This window comes from Macaca mulatta, chromosome 1 (assembly GCF_049350105.2).
Source record: "Macaca mulatta isolate MMU2019108-1 chromosome 1, T2T-MMU8v2.0, whole genome shotgun sequence".
In the NCBI taxonomy this organism is placed as follows: Eukaryota; Metazoa; Chordata; class Mammalia; order Primates; family Cercopithecidae; genus Macaca; species Macaca mulatta.
Genome location: NC_133406.1, coordinates 23,916,112 through 23,935,203, shown reverse-complemented (window position 1 = coordinate 23,935,203; position 19,092 = coordinate 23,916,112). Strand labels below are relative to the sequence as shown.

The following is a 19,092-nucleotide window of genomic DNA, read 5'->3' as shown; positions in this document are numbered from 1 at the left end:
TTTGTGTGCAGTCATTTAGAAATCTCTACCACCACACTGGATGTAGTGTTTTGAACATGGTAGGAATGCTATTTATTGAGAACAGAGCACAGGCTGTGTCAGATCTTCCTGGATCAAAATTCTTGGTCCGTTTTTAACTTGCTATATGTTATTCAGTTATTTGATTGTTTAAAGCTTCAGTTCTTCACTTGTAAATGGTAATCATTGTAGTTCCCACCTCAAAGGGATGTTGCAAGGATTATGTGAGATAAAGCACATAGAGTGTGCAGGACAGTCTGATACATAGTTCTCCATGCATGCAGGTGAGGCACTGTCATCCTTAGTACCAGCTATTACTGGAAGTAAAGACGGTCCCTTAAGTGAAGATGAACCGACACAACAGTGAGGGGGCCAGCCCTCTCCAACACACTTAAAACTGGAAAAAAAAAAAAAACTGACCTCAACCCTGCAGGAATGTTGGGGGAGGGAAAAGTTCAGAGAAAACAAAGCTAGATAAGCTGGAACTGGATTCATAAAGCTACTTCATACCAGTGATTTTCAACCAGCAAATTACCACCTGTCAGCAGACCCATGAGACTGCCCCTGCCAGACCCCTTTCCCTTCTCACATCCACAGGCACAGCTCCCCACAGGCACTTTCACCACGTGTGTCTTCCAAGTCCCTCCCAACCATCAGTGACTCGACTTCTCAGTTCCCAAACAACTCACGTCACCACCTCGTCTGCCTGGCACCGCCATCCCCATCAGTGAGTGTAAGAGTTTGAGGAAAATAAAAACACCCTCTCATTAGAGAAACTTGGGGATTCTGTATTAGGCTCAGAGCCCAGAGCTGCTCCCAATAGTACCAGCTAATTCCACACTGTTACAGGTCTGGAGGTGCCTGTGCTTCACATTTGGCATGTTTCTGTTCCTTTAGATTCCTCTTAGCTTTCTTCCCATGACTGTAGACAACAGGAGGAACATGAGTAGCTTCTGTGCATCCCTGTGGAACTGCCTTGTCTCTTGCCTGTTGCTGCTCCCACAGAGTAATGTGAGGCCAGCACCTACTTTTCACCATGTTATCAATGCTCTGTCTTTCATACCAGGGAGCAGGTGCTGCCAAGATGGGGATCGTGTTTGTTAAAACATTAGTTCAACAAGCATATGCCTGGCATACTTCCTAAGTACTAGAAAAGAGTGATAAAGAAGACTTATTTCTTCTAGGTCTAGTATTACCCTTCTTCAATCCACATAGAGGCAGAGTGCTGTTTCTGAAATATAAATCAGGTCTCATCCTTCTCCTGCTCATAGCAACTCCCTGCTCAGCCAGATCATCCTTCAGCTTCATCTCCAGTTTATTAAAAACAGACAAGCGAGTGCAGAAACATCTGGGATGTAGAGTTAAGAAAGGTTGGTTTGCCGCAGTCCCAGCTCCAGAAGAGCATCTTTAAACGCAGCGATTGCTTGCTGATACATGCAGAAGTCACGTGGAGATCGCTGTGGGTGTGCAGAGCTAGGTTCTTGGCCTAGAGAAGCAGAGGGTCCCTCTGGAGGCCATGGCAAACTGCACTTTCTCCCCAACAATGCTTCCTGAGAAGGTGAATATTCTGACTCCAGTCTTCATGCTTCTCTGCCCGGGGCTCTCTTTCTGTCAAGTCCTCCGAGTATCTTTCTAAAAGTGATCAGTCATTCTTCCAGGCATTACACAGACCTGAAAGCAGTTTGTTTTTGCTGGGAGCCTCAAGATACTCAATAATGTCATGTATTTCCCTGGAATGTCCTGCCTCCTCTTCACCAGTGCAGTTCCTTCACTTCTCCTGAGATCAGGCTGAAAGGTCACCTCCTCCAGGAAGCCCTTGCAAATTCACATGCTTCATTTCTAATCATTTATCCATTCTATCACCTTCCAGCAGTTTTGTGGTTATGTGTTCAGTTTTGACTGTGCCATTCTTCACTTGCTGATATGTTGTTGTCACTGCAGATCCTTTATCCAAAACCTGTGGAGTTAAATGTGTTTTAGAATTCAGACCTTTTCAGATCTTAGAAAGATGACAGAGGTCTGGGGTGGCACTCATAATCAAACACATTAATATTTGTTCAGTGAAACTTATGAATAGTCATGGTAAGTGGAGTATATAAAAATTGTAATTAGCTTCTTATCAGTTCAGGTCAGGTTTTGCCACAAATGAATCCAGTGTCTCAGAAGTGTGGACCTGAGCTATTTAACAACCATCGTTACCGAACCTCCCCCCGTGCTAGCACTCTGCTGTTGTGTGCAGTATCTCATTTAATCCCACAACAGTCTCACATGAAGGAGGTGTTGTTTTCCACACATCATAGATGAGAAAAATGAGACTCAAAGAGATTATATAATTTGCCCCAGGTCAAACCTCCAGCAAATGCAGGCACCAGCATTCAAACCCAAGCCTGCCATAAGCTCAATGCTCATCATCCATACAGTTTTCATATTGCATGTGTTTCCTTAGACGTCTCTACTTACAGGGTTCCATGTACCAAGTAGAACATATAAATGCTTACCAATGAGGATAAACAGACAGAAGAGTATTTAATTTTTTTCTTCGTAATTCACAGGTTGTACTTGTGTTCTTCCAAAAAGACTGTACAGCATTTTAAATGTTGGTTCTGTAGTGTCTCAAGCCCCTAGAAGCCCAGAGGTGACTAGCACAGAAAAGTCACTGACAAGTACATCACATGACAGGTCCCAGCCAGGCAGCACATGGGCCCACTGACCATCACATGTATTCCCAGCTCACACAGAATCAACAGTTAACACTTAAAGCTTGGGAGATTGCAACTAAGAGTCCAAATCGTTTCTGTAAATGTTAAAACTATTTTTTTAATTGTTTATACTTCTTCCTCTTGACAAATTGGATGCTCTCACAGCACAGTGTCTGCATTCCTTCATGGCAGTAATCAGATGATGCTGAGTAGCAGCTTTAGACAGAGGAAGTACTCTCCAATTAGCCACAGTTTCGCCACTGCCACACACCTAGATTCTGAGGAAATTTCAGTTTGGGACCACCATACCTGATGGAGAGGGTCAAAAGCAGTAAGCTTGCCCTGTCATGCCTCTGCCCCGACCCTCCCACTTCTCAGCAGGCTGACAGTCTTTTTACCGATTTGAGCAAGGTGGATGTGTTGTGTAGTTCCTCCATTACAAATCAAGAACTTCCGGTAAGGATGACACTGTAAGATCACAGTTTCAGCACTACCACAGCCACCACTATGCAGCAAGGGGAGACAGAGATAGAGATAGGGATAGAGATAGAGAGGAACAGAGAGAGAGAGAGAAACAGAGAAATAGAGATAAAGAGAATATGACATTTCTTACCCCACTTAGAAGCCAGATATACAATTCCTTGTGCCAGAGACAGAAGAGAAATCTGAGGTGGTAAAGCAGACTAAAGCACAGCTATTGGGCCCAGGAGTCAGAAGGACACAGAAGTGGCCCCTGTGTCAACCCCTAAGAGGCAAAGTTTCTACGTGAAGCAGAGCAACCAGAACCTAGATCACTTTTTGAGCCCACGTTCCACCACCCTTGAAAGGAAGCAAGAAAAGCTACAACACACAGCTGCTTCAGGGTCGTGGCTTATAGAAAGCTGTGTGACTAGAGAGTCTAGATGAAGCAGACAGTGTCACCTCAGGAAAAGATGCCAGCCAACTGCTGGCTCCATGACTGTATCTGTGATGTTCTCAATACTGCCTGAGCCACCAACACAAGATCTGGTTCTGGACTTGGGGTAGCGGGGAGAGGATGGGATGGGGGTTGATGATTGATAGAAAAGGCTAGGTAGAGGCAACTGCAAAACAGCTTGCCAGAAAGGGGTGTCAGGTTGTGGGGAGGAGAAAGAGAGTTAGTGAGAAAAAAGAAGAAATTCCCACTTAAGCTGAGCCTGCAAACAAAAATTCCAAAAACACATGAGGAAAATACACAAGCAAAATAACTAGCAAGGTTGATAATGAGATTTATTCACTTCAGAGATGAATTCTTGTTTAGAAAAGGAATAGAAAATGCCAGAAAACTAGACTCAGAAAAATTTATAGCTAAGTAGACATTTTAAATATGTTTGAATAACCACCAGAAGAACAGAAATATAATCCCTATTTTCCCAACCAGCAGAAATAAGAGGGTAAAAAGGAGACGATCAGTCCAACAAAAAGTAGGAAAACGAAAAATAAGAAAGAGAGGGGAAATCAGGGAAGAATATACCGGACAATGAAGAAATACTTCCTAGATTTTCCTAGCTTCCAGTATGATCAACCGAAATCCAAGTTTACCAGAGCAGTGACCTTTCTCAAAGTCGCAAAAACACCTTCAGGTAGGACCTAGTAGAGTTTACAGTGGAATTTTATGTGAAGACAGGCAAGTTCTCCTTTTTACCCACATTGGGAACCCAGATATTTGCCCGTTATCATCTGAAACCCACTATGCAGGAAGCACCTGCCTTAGGGCTGTCATTACCAAGCACAGAATCCCTCAAGGGGGTATGTTTGTTTGGTGAACTCTCAGGGAAACTCTAAGGAATATATATAAGGGTAGCACTAAAAGCTGGACAACCAGTTGTACCAGAGCTTGTCAAGGTTACTATGGGCAAAAGAACCTTGACCAGATCTGCTCGATGATTGCCCTTCCTCTTACAACCAACCCCACATCCTGTCAGCTACATTTACAATTCTGTGATTGGATTTCAAGCAAATACTCCCTCCCATCAATACCATAACCTGAATCGGGGCAATGATTTTGTTAGTCTTCCGAAAATTTCCAAATTTTCCAGATGGGTTCAGTTTCCTGGGCCTGGGAGAAAAAGCTCACTGGGCTGTGTGCCCCAGCGTCCTGAGAGATGAGGTGCTTGCCAAGTCTTCTCTCTGGGAGCCAGAAATGTAAAGCAGATAAGGTAAATTGCATTGTTGTTTTGGTTTGGACCTGAGAGGCAAACATCCAATTTGAGATCAAATAAATGGATTCTGGGCCTGAATAAGCTGATTAAATAGGATTCACTCTAGAGCAGTCTGAAAATTAGAAAGAAGCACTGCAAAGTTTTGCCTTTACTTCCTGGGCTAAAAAGGAGAAGCTCCCCCAACGAGGGGACCCATTTATACCAGATACGATGTTTTACAATTAGAAAAGTACAACTACAGACTTGGGAAATAGAAAAGAGTCTTATATAATTTTGACTTTAATGAAGATAAGCAGAATTTAAATTTACAGCACCAATGTTTCCAAAATAATGACAGCTAACATTTATCGAGTGCTTACTATGTGCTTGACACTATTTAAAGTATGTAATAATTACATAATATTTCTTAACTCACTGCTTGAAAAAATAAAAAACAAAGCCAAATACCCCAAATCCTCTGAGGTAAGTGTTATTATCTCTCCTTTACAGATGAGAAAACTGCTGAAGAACAACCAGTATGTGCTGGTGCTAAGATGCCCACCTAGGATGTCTGTCTGACTCCAAAGCCTATTTACTCAACTATTAGTCTATCTAGAAAATAGTCTTACCTTCAATGTACTTAGTAATACTTAACAATGTACAGTATTAGTCAAAAAAATTACAGGATCTTTGTGTCTCACCTATAATGTAGCCCATGCCTTTTTTCCTTCTTAGTAGCTATCCCTAGTCTCTATAGAATTTCAAGTTGTTTGAGAATCAACATCTCAAAGAGGGGCACTCCTTGGTCCTAGGAGGTGAACCATGATTAATTTGAGCCACTAAGGCAATCTTGTTTCTCTTTGCTGGGGATTAGAGGGCATGTAACACAGAGAACTAGCCACTGAGAACTAGAAAAATTCTGCTGGCAGAATCTGCGGGAAATTTTGCTCCATGATAAACAGAGCATGAGGAAGTCTGCTGCATTTTCTCTTTTTCGAATGGGAGTGTGTAAAGTATGATGCTTGGAATTGAGGCAGCCATTTTAGGTTTGTCTGCCTATGAACAAAAAGCCAATATGCTGAGGATGATAAAGCAGAAAAGGTTTTTAAAAGCCTGACTCTCTAATGACAGACTGAGCCAATAAACCAAACCTGGAATCCTCTATCTCCAGACTTTTTGCTACCTGGTATAATTACATATCTTTGATGCTTAAGCCATTATTAAACATACATCACTGTATCCAAATGCATTCCAACTTACACATACATCTTTTGTCTATATATAGGCATATCATATATTTATACATTTTTCACCTTTCTTTATTCCAGTTGACTTTTAGCTGTGTAGCCAAACAAAACCAGTCAGTCAAGAAAGGAAAGGAAATACATTTTGAAAGCAGTTTATCAATACTCTTCTGGAAAAAAAAAAAAAAGTTCAAGATTTCTGTACTTTCATTTACCAAGCCCCTTCCTAAATCCACCTTAAATGCAGTCACTTGCAAGCTATGACTGAGCAGTAAACAAAATAAAATATACGCCCAGGTCCTTCCTTAGTAAAATAAGCAGTTTGAACCAGATGATTTTTAGGTAAATTTTAGCACTGACATTTATACTTTAAGAAATGTTTATCTTTTTTTATTTATTTATGTATTTTTTTGAGACGGAGTCTCGCTCTGTCGCCCAGGCTGGAGTGCAGTGGCCGGATCTCAGCTCACTGCAAGCTCCGCCTCCCGGGTTCACGCCATTCTCCTGCCTCAGCCTCCTGAGTAGCTGGGACTACAGGCGCCCGCAACCTCGCCCGGCTAATTTTTTGTATTTTTTAGTAGAGACGGGGTTTCACCATGTTCTCCAGGATGGTCTCGATCTCTTGAGTTCGTGATCCGCCCGCCTCGGCCTCCCAAAGTGCTGGGATTACAGGCTTGAGCCACCGTGCCCGGCCAAGAAATGTTTATCTTGTAAAAATTTCTAGCAATTACCTATAAATAATGACCACGTCTTTAAATACTTCATAAAATAGTAATAATTTCTCAAGAGTTTTAAATCTTTTCCCTCTACCTACCTCAGTTCCTCATCAGAAAAATGTGAAAAAATAAACTGATGCTCTCTAAGGTTCTTTTCATCTGGGGCATTCTTGAATCTGGCCAGAATCTGAAGTACCTGGTTCTAATCCTCACTGACTTCTACTCAAAGCTTATGTAGTCAGGTACCTGGCAATATGTAAATCGTACATAGCGCTTTCTGGAACACATACTTACTTTAATATTAAATTAAATATTTCCTTTCCTTTCTTGAATTAAAAGTTAATGGACTCACTTGGACTGTGAGCTCCTTATTCACCTTCTGTATTCTCAATGCCCAACACAACATATAGTATATAGTAGGTACTTCATAATTACTGATTTTCCAATAACAGCTACCACTTTTTGAGCATCTACTATTTCAAAGACATTTTGAAATAGGGTTTCTAAAATTCTCACAACAATCCTGCAGGAGTAGTATTTTTACATTTATCATCTACATAAAATTGGGCTGCCTACAGGTCAATCTCAGCATAGCGTCACATCCAAAATAAACACAAATCCAAACCCAACAACATTAAGAAATTGTGTAGGTCTTTAGTGAAGTCTATTACATTGTAAAACATACAGGAGAAACTCCCTGTACCTGTCTTCCCAAAATCTCAGTACCACGAACATCCCCAATTTCCACCTTTTCCAAACTCCCAAACAAAACTCTTGCCTCCTCCCAATTCTAGTTCTCTCCATTCGGTTCTCTTCTGTCCTTTCGGGAGCGGCCTCATGCCCTGTATGACCTAAATTAGTCAAAAAGTTTAACCTCTTCAAGCTCTCCAGTTTTCCCCAGTGTCCATTGATTTTCCCAAGTACACGCTACAAGAATTGATCGCACCAGTATTTGGACGCAGTCCTCTGATCCAGAGCCAGTGTCATTCCACAACACCACGCAATAGCTGTGCTTTGCACTGCTTATGCAAAGTTGCTCTGTCATGGATAGATATCCATTAACCAGTGACTGCCTCCAAACCACCTGAGGAAGTCCTTAAAAACACTTCTGCTCCTCACACCAGTCCCTGTGAGTCAGTGTCCTAGGGCAAGACCCAAGATTCCACATTTTTAACAAGCTTTCCAGGTGAAGCTGAGGCATAGTCAGGTTTTGAAGCACTCCTTTATACTGCAAAGGCTTTAGAATTGAGCTACAGAATAGCTCACGCCCATAGGAAAAGGAACATTCTACCCATTTTAATGTTTCATCTTCCCCTACAACATGATGTTCCAGACACACAGGCTGTCCTCAACGCCTGAACACCGTGGTTTAAAAATGTTAGTGGTGACGTGCAACTCAGAATGTATTCACCAGAGAAACTGTGACTGGAGATCCTAGCAGGCTGGGAGGGTGCTCCAGAGCTTTGCGTCCCTTCTCAAAATGATTCTGCGAGAAGATATGCATAGAAATCTCCACTGGGGCTATCAGGAAAAATGTACCCCTGACCCCAATTCCACTCCTATCTCAGGAGTTGATGGCACGAGGGGAAGTTCAGATGGTGACAGAGAGCAGAGAGTTCTAGTATTAAGGGGAAGAAGTCAGAAAAGGTGTCGTCTACAAAACCTACAGGAAGTAGACCCCCTGTAAGGAGGGATACAAACACCAAGATTTTCAGGGCCCCTGCAGTGGCTTCTCACACAGAGTCAGGGCTTTGACAGAGGGAGAAGGCATTCACTGCGCAGAAGAGGCATTTTGAGGAAGGGAAATAGGAGGGCTCAAGGCCTTAGATCCCTCAGGCAACTGTAGCCAGGGATCCTGTCCAGGATCAAAAAGATGGGACAGACAGGCATATCCCAAGGGCAAGCCTTTCCTCAAGCAAGTTCTCACTACAGAAGTTCCCTCTTCTGGTTCTTCCTCAAAGCTCTGCTCTCTTTAGAAAAGACTTCAGCATCAAGAGGTGCCATCAGACCCCTCCAAGGGTTTTAGTCACTGAAGAAAAAAGATTTGGCCTCATTATAAGGTGATCTTACCACACAGTTCTGAGGACATTTCGGGAGTGAGGACTAGTGTTATTTGAAACTCAATTGCATTGCATGATTAGTAGCAATGCTTGTCAACAAACATTTTTCAAATACTTACTGATGCACTAGGACTGGGGAACATGCGGCAAGAGTGAATCAATCCTTGGCAGGGCATCGAGTACCAGAAATCAGAACACATGATCCGACAAGCATAAATGTCCTTATGAGTCTGCTGGAACAGAAAAATTGAATACAGAACTAGCTCAGATAATCCCAAACATTTGCTTGCTCAAAATAAGGCTGGGAAGGTCAGTGGGATCATTGATCACAACAGTCAATTGGGTCTGCAATATGTGGTTAAATCCAGTGTCACTAAAATGTAAGTTCTGATCCAACATCAAACATGGGTTCTGTACAGCCATATCTTTACAAGGGAATGAGATTTCACCCCTTCCCTATGGGACTTCCACAGCACATTGACAAATCAACATAATCACCTCTAGGGTTAGCTACAGGGACACGCACATGGGTAACTTTTGTTGTTGTTACTTTATGCTCCTCTACTTCTCATCCTTCCAGGTATACTCCCCACATCCTTTTTGTAGTGTTCCTACCTTCAATCTTGTTTTGAATGGACTGACATTGTTCTTCCTCTCCAAGAGTGCTTTGCAGAGTTAATTTAGGCAGTGGAATCCTTTTAGCAAAACAAAGCTTCCACGCAACTTCAATATTTTAAACATATAAACCCAGATCTCTGAGTCTCTGTCCTGTCTAGACTCTGTCCACTCTCAGAAGCAACTCTGACACCTTAGGAACACAGCTGCCCTAAAACACTAATCAGTACCAATTATTGCCTGTGAGGCAGAGACTGCAAATTACCGTTCCAGTACCGCTTTCTTCTTCCTCCGCAACAGAATTCAAATTAGGGTGGGAATGAAAACAACTAAAAGACTACGTCTCCCAGCCTGTCTTCCTGCCAGGTAAGGCCAGTCCTGTGACTAAAGTCTGGTCAATAAGATATAAGTGGAATATATGGGACTTCCAGAAAGACTCCTAAAACTGAGAGTTGTGCCCTTTCTATCTTTCTATTCTTCCTTCCTGCTGCCTGGAATATGAGTATTCTGACTAGAACTTCAGCAGCCATCTTGGACCATTAGATTACTTTAAAGGTGATGTCTATGAACTAGAGAATATGGGGCAGAAAAGACAGACAGAGTCTGGGTCTGGATGACTTCATGGCACTGCTATTCCAGTTATGCCCTGCCTACCTCTGGACTTCTTTTTAGGGAAGAGAATAAGCCCCGTATGTTTGATGCAATGTTGTTCTGGTTTTTCCAAAATATGCAACCATATCAAATCCTAAGTGATACAGAATCTGTCCATAGTTAACTCTTCCAGTGAAAACTTCCACTGCAGGTCTCTTCTTATATACTATATTTGGAAAAAAAATTATTAAGAACTAGGATAAGAACGTGCAGCCATTATGGTATATACTATATGGATCAGATTTGTTTACAAAATTAATAATAATAGCTAGTGTTTACCGAGTGCTTGCTGTGTGTCAGGCTATCTGTAAGCACTTGTGCATACATTATTTTATTTAATGCCCAAATTAACCACCTAAAATAAGTAATATAATGGACAGTTTTCCAATGGGGAAAAAATGAGGCAGAGAGGAGTTAATAACTTGCCTAAAGTCACACAGCTAGTTAGTTGCAGAGCAGAGATTTGAGATTACATCTCTCTTTCGTAACAAGGTCCAAATATAAGGGGACTTAGAGTCTAAGCAAAATAAGTGAGTAGATAAAAGGAACTTTTGAATGACTTTATAATAAAGACAATTTAAGCAGTGTACTTTAGCCTAAGATTTAAATTATGTTCACTTTCATGATCTAAACTTTAGATTGAAAAGCTCTGAAATCAAATTGACTTGGGTACAAATCCTTGCTCTCTGTCTTCCCAGAAGTGTGATCTTGGGCAAAATTCATCAGCTTATCTAAGCCTCTGGCTGTCATGCACAGTAAGGTGTGAATTGATGAGATAATGCATAAGAAGTTTATGACACAATGCCTGCAATGATGAAGAAGCTATTATCAATCTCGTGACACAGGCAAGGTGAAATGAGAACAATGAGTAAGAATCAATCGACTTATTTTATGAAAGAATTTGAAAATAACTCCTTGGAGAACTGGCCTAGAATAGTAAAATGTTTATGGTGTTTGAGTGCACATTGACAGTGAGAAGCTGAGCAAGACACTTCCTCTTTAGTCTCAGTTTTATTATCTGTAAAGTGGGAAAAACAATATTTTCTACACAAGGTCATTGAAAGAAAGAAATGATTACTGCAAAGTGCTACACCACACTAATTATCATTATTAACCTCCACTAGCCCTTGCCACTTCTTAGTTTTTCCACATGAAGTGATAAAATGTCTATCCCACTTTCTCGTTTTTCACACGTCAACCTGTTACTGGGATTTCTTTCATACTATAAAAAATCAGTCACGACACTTATGATTCAGAAATGTTAACCCTAATGTATGTAAAAGAATAAGAATTGGATGACAGAGAAAAAAACAGTGGCAAGCACACAGAGTGGTATTTTTTATAGGAAAAGTGATAATTTCTGAAATTATAAAGTCTGTTAAGAGACTGTATCAAAATTTAAAACTTTTATGCATCAAAAGACACAATGAACAGAATGGAAAAGCGACATACAAAATGGGAGAAAATATTTGCAAATTATGTATCTGATTGAGGAGTTGATATCCAGAATATATAAAGAATTCCTACAACCCAACAATGACAAAAAACCAAATACCCTGATTTAAAAATAGGCAAAGGACTTCAACAGACACTTCTCCAAAAAAGATACACAAATAGCCAACAAGTATATAAAAAGATGTTCAACATGACTAATTATTAATGCAACATAAATTGAAACCACCATGAGATATCATCACAAAGCCATTGGAATGGCTACTGTCAAAAAAGAAAAAAAAAAAAAAAACAGAAAATAACAAGTGTTGGTGAGGATGTGGAGAAATTGGAACCTTTGTGCTTTGTTGCTAGGAATGTAAATGGTGCAGCCCATCAAAAAGCTAATCCACCACAATCACCAAATAGGCTTTATCCCTGTGATGCAAGGTTGGCTCAACATACGCAAATCAATAAGTGTGATTCATCACATAAACAGAACTAAAGACAAAAAAAAACCACGTGATTATCTCAAAAGATGCAGAGAAGGCTTTTGATAAAATTCAACACCAATTCATTAAAAACTCTCAATAAATTAGGTATTGAAGGAACATACCTCAAAATAATAAAAGCCATCTATGACAAGCCCACAGCCAACATCATACAGAATGGGCAAAAGTTGGAAGCACTTCCCTTGAAAACTGACACAAAACAAGTATACCTTCTCTTACCACTCCTATTCAACATAGTATTGGAAGTCCTGGCCAGGGCAATCAGGCAAGAGAAAGAAAGGCATCCAAAAAGGAAGAGAGGAAGTCAAACTAGCTCTGTTTGTAGATGACATGATCCTATATCTAGAAAACCCCATAGTCTCAAAAGCTCCTTCAGCTGATAAATAGCTTTGGCAAAGTTTCAGGATATAAGATCCACATACAGAAATCACCAGCATTCCTATACACCAACAACAGCCAAGCCAAGAGTCAAATCAAGAACACAATCTCATTCACATTTGCCACAAAAATAATAAAATACCTAGGAATACAGCTAACCAGGGAGGTGACACATCTCTACAACGAGAATTACAAAACACTGCTCAAAGAAATCAGAGGTGACACAAACAAATAGAAAAACATTCCATGCTCACAGATAGGAAGAATCAATATCATTAAAATGGCCATACTGCCCAAAGCAATTTAAAGATTCAATGCTATTCCTATCAAACTACCAGTGTCATTCTTCACAGAGCTAGAAATAACTTTTAAAATTCACATGGAACAAAAAAAGGAGCTCAAATAGCCAAGGTAATCCTAAGCAAAAAGAACAAAGCTGGAGGCATCATTCTACCTGACTTCAAACTATACCACAGGTCTACAGTAACCAAAATAGAATGGTACTGGTACAAAAACAGACATATAGACCAATGGAACAGAATTGAGAGCCCAGAAATAAGGCTGCAGACCTACAACCACTGATCTTTGACAAAGCTGACAAAAACAAGCAACGGGGAAAGGACTCCCTGCTCAACAAATGGTGCTGGGATCTGGCTAGCCATATGCAGAAGATTGAAACTGAACCCCTTTGTTACACCATGTACAAAAATCAACTCAAGATGGATTTAAAAACTTAAATATGAAACTTGAAACTATAAAAACCCTAGAAGAAAACCTGGGCAATAACATCCTAGATATAGGAATGAGCAAAGATTTCATGACAAAGACACCAAAAGCAATTGCAACAAAAGCAAAAATTGACAAGTGGAATCTAATTAAACTTAAGTGCTTCTGCACAGCAAAAGAAACTATCAACAAAGTACGTAGTCAACCTACAGAATGGGAGAAAACTTTTGCAGCCTATGCATCTAACAAAGGTCTAACATCTAGCATCTATAAGGAACTTAAAGAAATTTACAAGAAAAAAATGAACACCCCTATTAAAAAGTGGGAAATGACATGAATAGGCACTACAAAAGAAGACATACATCTGGCCAACAAACATATGAAAAAAGTTCAGTATCACTGATGATTAGAGAAATGCAAATCAAAACCACACCAGTCAGAATGACTATTATTAAAAAGTCAAAAAACAGCAGATGCTGGTGAGGTTGCAGAGAAATGGGAATGCTTTCACACTGTTGGTGGGAGTATAAATTACTTCAACCATTCTGGAAGACAATGTGGTGATTCCTCAAAGACCTAGGAGCAGATATATCATTTGACCCAGCAATCCCATTACTGGGTATATACCCATAGGAATATAAATCATTCTATCATAAAGACATATGCACATGTATATTCACTGCAGCACTATTCACAATAGCAAAAACATGGAATCAACCTAAATGCCCATCAATGACAGATTAAATAAAAAGAATGTAGTACATATATACCATGGAATACTATGCAGTCATAAAAAAGAACTAGATCATGTCCTTTGTGGGAATGTGGATAAAGCTGGAGGTCACTGTCCTTAGCAAACTAATGCAGAAACAGAAAACCAAATACCATATGTTCTCATTTATAAGTGGGAACTAAATGATGAGAACATGTGGACACAAAGAGGGAACAGTAGACACTGGGGCCTACTTGAGGGTTGAGGGTGGGAGGAGGGAGAGGATCAGAAAAAACAACTATTGGGTACTAGGCTTAATATGTTGGTGATGGAATTATTGGTATAAAAAATCCCTATAACACAAGTTCGCCTATAAAACAAACCTACACATGAACTCCCTGAACCTAAAAGTTTTATTTTTTAAATAAAATGGTGCAGCCACTATGGAAAACAGTATGATAATTCCTCAAATAAATAAAAAATGTAATAGTCTCTCAAAAATATTAAAAATACAATTACTCTATGATCAGCAATGTCAATTCTGTGTAAATACCCCAAAGAGTTGAAAGCAGGGACTCAAACAGTTGTGCACCCATGTTCATAGCAGCACTATTCACAAAAAGGCAAGAGGTGGAACCAACCCAAACACTCATTGACAGATGATGGGATAAACAAAATGTGGTATTTACATACATTGGAATATGATCTACCCTTAGGAAGGAAATTCTGGTACATACTACAACATGGATGAACCTTGAGAGCATTATGCTAAGTGAAATAAAAACAACACTGTTGCAAAAAAACAAACATTGTAGGATTCTGCTTATATGAGGGACCTACTGTAATCAAATTCATAGAGATAGAAACTAGAATGGTGGCTGCCAGGGGCTGGAGGAAGGAAAGGATGAAGAATTGTTGTTCAGTGTACATAAAGTTTCAGTTTCACAAGATGGAAAAGTTCAGGAGATTGGTTGCATAAGGAATATATTTAACACTACTGAACTGTACACTTAAAAATGGTTAAAATAGTACTTTTATGTTAGTGTATTTCATTGCAATAATTTGTTTTAGAAACTGCTGTAGAAGTACAGCAATAGGAGGAGAGTGAAAAGGACACCCCGGAAGAAAGAGCAGGTGGCAGGAGTGCAGCAGCATTATGTGGGTGTCAGTGATGCATTTGACAATGACCTCCATAAAAGTTGTGCTCCAAATTAAATTGGCCTGTTTTTGAATGCTCTCGTCTAAGTGGAATGCTGGCAGGGTGAAAACACTGCATAATCAGGAGTAAATAGGAACTACATCTGGTTGGGAAGCAAAAGGTCCACTGGGGCATGTCGGAGGCTGATGTCAGAACTGGCCGTGTTTAACAAACTCACTAATGACCTAGAAGAAGGCAGAAACAGCCACTGCTAATGAAATTTGCAAAGATATGTTGTCAGTGTCCTGGACTTGGCCATAATGGCATAAGCATTGCTGGGATGCAGAGCGATCTTCCACTAGGTAGTTAATTGGATTAAACCAACGACTTCCTGGGATATATATAAACACTTGCTCAATTCTAACTCTTATCTCCAGAGCAGAAAGCAAATTCTGAAATGTGATGCAGTTCATCAAACTATATGTGATAGAAGCCAGTGGAAGAATAGTGCTTCCCAAAGCACAATTCTGCTTGTGTTATTTACCTGTAGGTAGAAGGCAATGGAATCTACATATAAAAAAGGATATAAGAAAGGACAAGGTGAGAGACACAGGGGACATATACTGTTTCTTTCATGGAGGGAAGTGTGGGCAAGATGCCCACAAAACCTAAATGAGCAAGGGCTCTGATGTTTGGCACAGGTTTTGCCATCCCCTCTATGCTGCTTAAAACCTGTCAGTGGTTCCCCGGGGCCCTTAAGAGACATCTCAGATTCTTGACAATGCCCTGAATGATCTGGCCCCTGCCTACCCACCCAGTTTTTCTGTGCCACTGCCCTTCTCACTCATGCAAGAGGCATCTGCTATTTTGCCTGCCCAGTAGCAGTTTCCTTCTTCTGCCAACAGCACCACAATTTTCTTTGGCAGATTCACTCCTTCCCCACTCTGAGTCACCATTCCACCCCCTGTCACTGTGCTTGGTTCGGGATGGACAGAGGACTCAAGCTGTGACCATCTGACTCCATCACAGAACTTTTAAAAGCAACTATTGCTAAGTAGCAGTTCTCCTTTTGATGAGGTTGGCTGCTGTGAGACTGACCTCAGCCTACAGGGTTTCTCAGAGGAAGGTGCTGTCGGTGTTTTGAGCAGGACAGTTCTTTGTTATGCAGAACCATCTTGCATGTTATAAGCATTTAGCATTTCTGCCTCCGTGCACTAAATTCTTAGTATTTTCTTTTTATTTTTTCTTTCCTTTTTTTTTTTTGTTTTTGTTTTTGTTTTGGAGACTGGATCCCACTCTATTACCCAGGTTGGAGTGCAGGAGCATGAACATGGCTTACTGCAAGCTCAACCTCCTGGGCTCAAGAGATTCTCCTACTTCAGCCTCCCAAGTAGCTGAGGCTACAGATACATACCATCATACCTGGCTAATTTTTAAAAATTATTTCTAACGAGAGGGTTTTACTATGTTGCCCAGGCTGGTCTTGAACTCCTGGGCTCAAGCAATCCTCCCACCTTGGCCTCCCAAAGTGCTGGGACTACAGGCATAAGACACTGCTCCCGGCCCTGTAGTACTTTCTGAATCACTGTGACAAAGACAAAAAAAAAAAAAAATGTCCCTTCACACCCACACCTAAATACCAACCCATGGCTAAGATCTACAAGATACCATAGAAATTTGGCCATGAGATGAAAATCTGAGAGTGAGTCACTTTGCGTGGGCACTACCTTCCCATCTTCATGGTCCTCAGCTTGCATGTCACTTCCTCAAAGAGGCCTTTTCATATCTTCCCCACCCAAATTATGTCCCTGTCATGATTGCTTATTATGTAGAGTATTGTACCAATTTGCAAATACATATTTAGTTGTGTGGTTGTTTGTTTCATATCTGTTTTCTCCCACTAGACTGTAAGTTCTATGAAGAAAAGGGCTATCTATTCTGGTTTCCAATGACTGGCATTCAATAAACTTTTGGATAGAAAGGAGAAAGGAAGTTGCTAGGGTCTGAATGTTTGCTCCCCACTCCAATTCATGTGTTGAAATCCAAATATCCACTGTGATGGTATTAGGAGGACGGGCTTTTGGGAGATGATTAGGTCATGAGGGTGAAGCCCTTATGAATGGGATTAGAGCCCGTATAAAAGAAGCTCCAAAAAGGTCTCTCACCCTTTCTGCCATCTGAGGTTACAGCGAGAAAATAGCTGTCTAAGCGGAAGCAGACCTCATCAGATACCAAACCTGCTGGTGCACTGATCTTGGATTTCCCAGACTCCAGAACGATGATAAATAAATTGTTGTTGTGTACAAATCATGGCATTTTGTCTATAGTATTTTGTTATAGCAGCCTGAATGGACTAAGATAGAAGGTTGTTTGGAAACTAGGAACATTTAGTGACTAGGGTCTCAAGCCAAGCCACAAAAGCCTGCTTAATTTGAGAACCTAAAGTGTCATCTACACTGTTGTTATGGGAGAAGAGGAAGAACTAAGATTGACTATACAGTCACAGAAGCCTATCTGCCTTTCTTTAAAACCAGCTCTTGAAATTCCCCTGGCTCCCATGGGAACAGGCCCCACTTCAGAGCAGCAGGGGCTGGAAGCTGGAGGTGGAGGTTGGGGGTCTGGTAGCAGCCAGCGCCCACTCCTCTCCTCTCTCCCCGCAGCCTTGGCAGTGGTGTCAAGAGCTCCACTAGTGGGGAGAGAGGGTAGGGGTGACAAAGGAATCACTTGACCCACTGTGGAAATCAGACACCTGTCCTTCTTGGGAACATAGGTTGTTTTGTGGTCACCCAGCACTATTTCCCCACTTCCTAACATATTTCTGTCCCCCCAGGAGCATAATCTACCCCACTGAAGGTAGCCTTGGTGACAGGGGAAATCTAAATGCCTGCCTTCACTCTGGAAGCCAATACATTAGATCCCTCCTGCTATGGCTGTCATACAATGGAGCAACTAACAGATTCTCTCCTAGGACTTCGAATCTTGAGTGAGCAATATAAAGCCATGAAACAAAACAAAACAAAAAAACAGACTGAAGAACATTCATCCTGTAACGTGACTCTGACCAAGATGTTCCTGCTGCTTGACCAGTATTGACTTCTAGTTTCCTGGCCCTCCAGGGGTGCCCTGACTGCTGCCCATTTCCAAGTCTAGTTCTCTAGGCTTTTCTCAATTCCTGGACAATCAGTATCATTCCAATAAAGTTATCTTTGTCAAAAATACCAGGGCCAGAGAGTTTGTCTGCAGTGCAAGAATCTGGATGGATTTCTAAGACCTGCTCAAGTCATTCACTGCAGTTTCATATTTCCATTCATTCATTCCAAATGCAGCTAATGAAATATGATTATGCCCCGTGCACTGTGCCAGGTGCTGGGTACAAAAAAACAAACATGATTCAAGCCCAGGGCTAAAAGGACACACTCTGCTGAGGAGGCAGAGAAATAAATCAGCAATTAAAATTGAAGTGATATAATCAGTGGCAGAGTCCTGGGAAGATGGTGATCTGAACTCAATTCTCTTCCCTTCAGTCACATTTTCTATTTATTTTCAAAGAATCTGTCTGCCTCTCCCAATTCTAATGACTTCTAGGGCCTATGGTTATCAGACTCAAGTGAAGATTTTGGTACTGCAGAATATCTGCAAACTCTCCCCAGTGGGCTGAACAGGAGCATGGGGAAGCCAGAGGTGGAGAGCTCCAGAGTGGGATCATAAAGCCCAAGATCACAGTAAGCCCTGGGGGAGGTTGCCTGGGTTTCCTGACCCTAAGAGGCCAGGAAGGATAGGACTGGCAGACTGGGTCCTTCCTGCCCAAGAGGCAGGAAGAGCATGAGAAAACTAGGGAGCAAGGAGGCTGCTTCTGGGGCCCTGGAAATCTGCCACCCTCCACACACTCCCCTAGCCCACAGAATGAAGACAACATTTCCTTGCCACTATTGAGGCTGCTGCCACATGAAGGACTTAAACAAGCAGCACTTGTTTCTCATCTGGCTGGCTGAGAGAGAAGTATGCATCAGAAGAAACTGAACACATGCATAGC

At 41.2% G+C, this 19,092-nt stretch overlaps 1 long non-coding RNA gene across 1 annotated transcript in view; it reads right to left on the bottom strand.

Annotated features, from left to right (window-relative positions):
* Positions 1 to 9,129, bottom strand: part of LOC114678994 (uncharacterized) — a 54,030-nt gene extending 44,901 nt beyond the window's left edge. Inside the window, exon 1 of the long non-coding RNA XR_013416113.1 lies at positions 9,016 to 9,129. This is a non-coding gene — a long non-coding RNA (uncharacterized LOC114678994). The remainder of the gene's footprint in view (positions 1 to 9,015) is intronic.
* Between the last annotated feature and the right edge of the window lie 9,963 nt (positions 9,130 to 19,092).